The following is a 6,000-nucleotide window of genomic DNA, read 5'->3' as shown; positions in this document are numbered from 1 at the left end:
AAACAAACTTCATGCATTTCATATATACAAATTTGATCCAGCTTACTGCTAATGCACCTGGGAAAGCAACAGAGGATTTTCTAAATGCTTGGGCTCCTTCCACCCATGTAGGAGACACTAATGGAGTTTCTGGCTCCTGGTTTGGCCTGATCCAGCCCTCGTTGTTGTAGCCATTTGGAGAGTGAACCAGCAGATGGAAGATCTTTCTTTCTCTCTTTCTCCTGTGTGTGTGTGTGTGTCTCACTCTGCCTTTCAAATAAATAAATCTTTTTAAAAATTAAATTGTTCATACTTTATAGTACTGCAGTAAACACCCTGGTACATGATGTATTCATAAATTGTGAATATTTCTCCATGTCAGCATTTCTCAGAGCACAGGGACCATAAATGTGTTATTTGCTGATTTCATGGGACAGCGTTAACACTTTTAGTGCAAAAGCAATCGTGGATAAACCAGTCAGCACCTTAGAATAAATCAGGACAGGGCAGTGGCAGCAAACTGTAGTGGTAAACATAGTTTTCAGTGCCATTCATCAAAAGCAAACAAACAAAAACACCAAATAACAAGAGCTAGATTTATTTTAAAACATCTTGATGAAGTAGTAAAGATGATAGTTTTATTAAATCTCAGCCCTTGAGTTCACATTATTTTAATTTGATGAAGCGGATGCACACATAAAGCACTTCTGTTGCACTCTCAAGCACAATGGTTGTCTTGAAGAAAAACATCCTATAGTATGATTGGCTTGAGAGCTGAATTAGCTGGTTTTTTTTCAGGGAACATAAATTTTACTAAAAACAACTAAGATACCAGCTGGAATTATTTGGGCATGAATACTTCTCAAAAATATGTAGATATATTCTTAAAAAGAAATGAAGTGAGCATGTCATCTCAAAGAAAAAGTTGAGTATATTTAGTCAATAATTAAACTTTCAGGAGAAATTTAGTATTTTGGGAAACTTGAATACCCTACTGTGAACTACACACTATCTGATGAGATTAGTACTACTCAGGTTATTTTTTTTACACATTGTCTAAAAAAAGTCAAAATTGAAAGATTTGCATTACCTAGTCAATATTTTTAATCATGACATTCCAAAATTATACATAAGAAAAGATCCATTCAAAATGTAAGACATGTCCTTGGGTTTAATGTAACAAAGCACAATAGTTTTATCAACATGGCTTCAGATTACATACTACCAATAACCTTTAAAAAATGACAACAGTTGAAATCTACTGTAGATTCAAAGGATATCTGCAGTTGTCTGAAACAGCTATTAAAATATTTCTCCTGTTTACAACTATGTATCTGTGTGAAACAAGATTTTCCTCATACATGTCACTCAAATCACATATCAAAACGGATTCAATACAGAAGCAGATATGAAAATCTAGCTGTCTTCTATAAGCCTGTTAAAAGACATTTCTATTTTCAAGAAGAAGACAAATACAATAATCTTCCCAGAAACACCAAGGGTGAAAATCCACATTTTAAATGTGTCTAACATATTCTCAAAGCAGGAGTTCTTACTTTGATTAGTCCAAACAGAAATTAATTTCAGATTTAAATATGGTATAAAGAAATACATGAAAAAATTTAAATGTAGCCAATTACTTATTGCAGAAGTGACATGATACAGATTCCTGACTGATTGTCACAGAGCTTCAGAGTTGTTTTATGCTAGGAATCGAAGTATAGCTAAGGAATTGTAGTTGAGAGTAGGGTAGGGCAGATGAATATGTGGAGCTGGTAGAATCAATAATAAAATATCACAATAAAAACTCTTTACGATCTCGCTTTAGCTGTTAGACTTTCAGAAGTCAGAGGCCTCATTTCTAATGTAGTAGATAATGAGGTTTGTTGACTGGTTAATTCTAAGTTATTATTCTCATTTATTATCACAAAACACAGTGACACATTGCCTTCCATTTTGCTGCCCTGGCACTTTTATCAGGACTACACAGTACCTCCTCAAGGATTCCCAACCTAAATTTTTCTCGTAAAAAACCTTGGATTTAGAAGAACATATTAAAGGACACCACAGGGGATCATCAGTAGAATCAGCAACCATGGAGTAGGGGGAGGGTACAGACAGGAATTTATTTCTTCAAATAATAATATTTTTTAAAAAGATACAAAAATTTAATAGGTATTATTGTTATCAACTAAATGAAGTCTATAAAACTTGCTTGGATTTTTATTGAAATAAATAACTCCAAAAAGATATGTCTGAGATTAGCAAAGAAATTTGAGCACTGACTAGATATCAGATGATATTAAGAAATTATTGATTGTTCAGTGTGCAACAGTATTATAGTTATGATGTTTTAAAAATTCTTATCTTAAAACTGGATGGTAGTATTTTTCCAAGACTAGGGAACCTGGAATTTTTTTTTAAAGGTTTTTTGTTTATTTATTTGAGAGAGTTACAGATAGTGAGAAAGGTCTTTCATCCGCTAATTCACTCCCCAAATAGCTGGAACGGCCAGAGCTGCACCGATCCAAAGCCAAGAGCCAGGTGCTTCTTCCTGGTCTCCCATGCGGGTACAGGGGCCCAAGCACTTGGGCCATTTACTGCTGCTTTCCCAGGCCACAGCAGAGAGCTGGATCGGAAGAGGAGCAGCCAGGACTAGAACCATGCCCGTATGGGATGCTGGTACCACAGGTGGAGGATTAACCTACTGCGCCATGGCATCAGCTCGTATTTTTAAAAAAATCCAACAGGTATCTGGGTAAAGGCGGAGTAAAGGAGTAGAGAGACAATTGATTTATCCTATGTAGATAGTTACTACTGCTTGCTGACGGATACCTAGGACTGTCATACTATTTTTTCTCCTGTGTATATTTTAATTTTTTCATTACAAAGAGATCAAAACAAAATAGATTAAAATACTAGGATGAAAAAAAATTGACATTCACATCATTGGCATTTATGAACTTTCTGTAATATTTATTGTTGAAAGAAAATGACATAAAACTTGCAATACTATCATTGAACAGAAATGAAAGATCTTTAACATCCAATGCTTCTGAGTTGAGAGGGCAGAACATTTTTTAAAAATTACAGGTTTTCACAGGTCTTGTGATGGGGTGACTAAGATTTAGCAGGACATTGTTTATGAGTTATAGCAGTGATTAGGGCGGGTACACTGACAGGCACACATTATATGGCTGTTTCTAATAGTCTAATTCTGAGGCCAAAGTAAATGAGTTCTGTGATACAAGTTCATAGGGCCAGGACAATAGAACAATATCTAAGGCAGAAACATTAGGATCCACACTATCCTCCTTTCATCTCATGAGCCTGCACAAATACTCCTTTTTTCCCTTTGGTCAAAAGTCGATCATGCAGATGGTTTCTAGTAGCTTGACAAGAACTAAAGTTTAAATCCTAAAAAAAATGACTAAAGCCAGAACACCTGATCTGACTTTTATAATGAAAAAATAATTTGTAATAAATTGCATCTAACCTGTAGTTACAAATAATGATAATGAATTCACATATACAGCAAATTACATTAGCTTCCATTGAAACTAAAGTTATTTTGACTGTTATTTCACATTAATATTCCTAAATTATACTCATAAAGAAGTACAAAACAATCTAGAGTATTTTATTTTGGTCTGTGGTAGGGAGCCTTAAATTATGGCTGCCAGGGCCAGCATTGTGGTGCAACAGGTAAAGCGCCGCCTGCAATGCTGGCATCCCGTATGTGCACCGGATCAAGAACCAGCTGCTCCACTTCTGATCCAGCCGGCTACTAATGTGTCTGGGAAAGCAGTGGAAGATGACCCAAGTCCTTCGGCTCCTGCATCCATGTGGGAGACCCAGATGAAGCTCCTAACTCCTGACTCTTGTCTGGCCCAGCCCAGCTGTTGTGGCCACTTGGAAAGTGAACCAGCAGATATAAGATCTTTCTCTAACTCTGCCTTTCAAATAAATAGAATAAATCTTTAAAATAATAAATGGTTGCAAACAACTCTCCCTACCCCTGGAAGCTACCCCATCGAATCAATGGCAGATTTCACTTCTCTCTGCTTGAATCTGGACTAAATTATAACTTGTAACAAAACAACATGGAAAAGACATGCTGTGCCTATTTAGCCCAGGCTTTAAGAGAACACACAGCTGGAACCGGCGCCGTGACTCACTTGGTTAATCCTCCACCTTGCGGCGCCGGCATCCCATATGTGCGCCGGGTTCTAGTCCCAGTTGTTCCTCTTCCAGTCCAGCTCTCTGCTGTGGCCCAGGAAGTCAGTGGAGGATGGTCCAAGTGCTTAGGCCCCTGCACCTGTATGGGAGACCAGGAAGAAGCTCCTGGCTCCTGGCTTCGGATCAGCGCAACGCCGGCCATAGCTGCCATTTAGGGAATGAACCAATGGAAGGAAGACCTTTCTGTATCTCTCTCTCACTGTCTATAACTCTACCGTTCAAATAAATTAAAAAGAGAGAGAGAGAGAGAGAACAGCTTTTGCTTTTCTGTCTTGGAGCCAGCTTCTGTGTGTAAAGAAGCCTAGGCTGACGTTGTGCATTTGGTGCAGTGGTTGTAATGTAATTTGGGACAGCAGCATCCAATATTTGAGTGCCTGGTTTGGGTCCTGCCTCTTCCGCTTCCAATTCGGTTTCCATTTAACATGCACCCTGGAGGCAATGGTAATAGCTCAAGTACTTGGATCCCTACCACCCATGTGGGAGACATAGATTGAGTTCCAAACTCCTGACCTGGCCCAGCTCTGTTGCAGGTATTTGGGTAGCAAGCCAGGATATGGACGATCTCTCCCAGTCTGTCTCAGTCTGCCTTTCAAATAAATAAAAGCAAATAAAAATATTTTAAATTTTAAGCTATGATTTGATTTGTAATCTATATTTGAAATTCTGTCCATTTTCCAGTAGTGTCCTTTAATGCTACCCTAGCATTGCAAATCCAGTAAAAAATGATGTGTCACATTACATAACAATTGCTATGTCCTTTTAGTTTATTTTAGTACAGAAACATTTCTTAACCTTTCTTTCTTTTTGTGTTCTTTGACCTTGACATTTTTGAAGAGTCCAGGCCAATTTGTAGATTGTCTTTCACTGGGGGTGGGCCTAGTATTTCCTTATGATTAGGGTCAAGTTTCTTATTTATTGGCAAAAATATAACAATAATGATGTTGTAAACTTCATCATGCACTATATCAAAAGGCACATGAGGTGGTGCGTTCCAGAGTGATGTTATCTTGGAACGTTGGTTAAGGTAATATCTACTATATTTCTCAAGTGACACAAGTGATTCTCTCTGTATTTGTGGGGAAGTATTCAGAGACTATACATATCTCTTGTTCGTTATCATAGTTTCACCAAGTGGTTTCAATATCCACTGTTGAAAGCGACATATTGTGTATACATATAATAATTAACTAGTACGACACTTCTTGAAGGAGAATGTCAATTATATGAGAAATATATGGTTTTGATTTCCTCTAAAATATGCTGAGTTAGAAAAGTATGGAAAAATAAGCTCCATAAAATGAGTTTTGGGATATTACTGAATGAAATATGTTTGCAAAATAACAATTTAAGACATTAAAAATTAAGAGAACACCCATCACATAACCCTACTAAAAAATGGGTTAATTTTCAGCATATTTTCCAATACATTTAACAACCAAAAAAAAAAAAAAAACAGTGTATATATTAGTAATTTGAATTTGATCTGTAAAAAAAATTTAAAAATCTGTGAAATTGTGACTCCAAGAATTGTGGCTCCAAATTTCATACTCAACTAACACTGAATGTCTATATTTTGACTATAAACATATTCATATACAGGGTTTTAATTTATTATCACAATTCTAAAGGATAATTGTGTACATTTCTTCACATAAGATAATCTTTAAGAGGTTTATTTACTTAACAAAGTACTCCCACGCCCAAGGTACTGTATTAAACGTGGGGAATACAGTAAGGAACAAGGTAGATATGGTTCTTCTTAAAGTCTAGGCTGGAAACAGC

This window comes from Lepus europaeus, chromosome 16 (genome assembly GCF_033115175.1).
Source record: "Lepus europaeus isolate LE1 chromosome 16, mLepTim1.pri, whole genome shotgun sequence".
NCBI lineage: Eukaryota > Metazoa > Chordata > Mammalia > Lagomorpha > Leporidae > Lepus > Lepus europaeus.
This window is presented reverse-complemented; position numbering follows the sequence as displayed.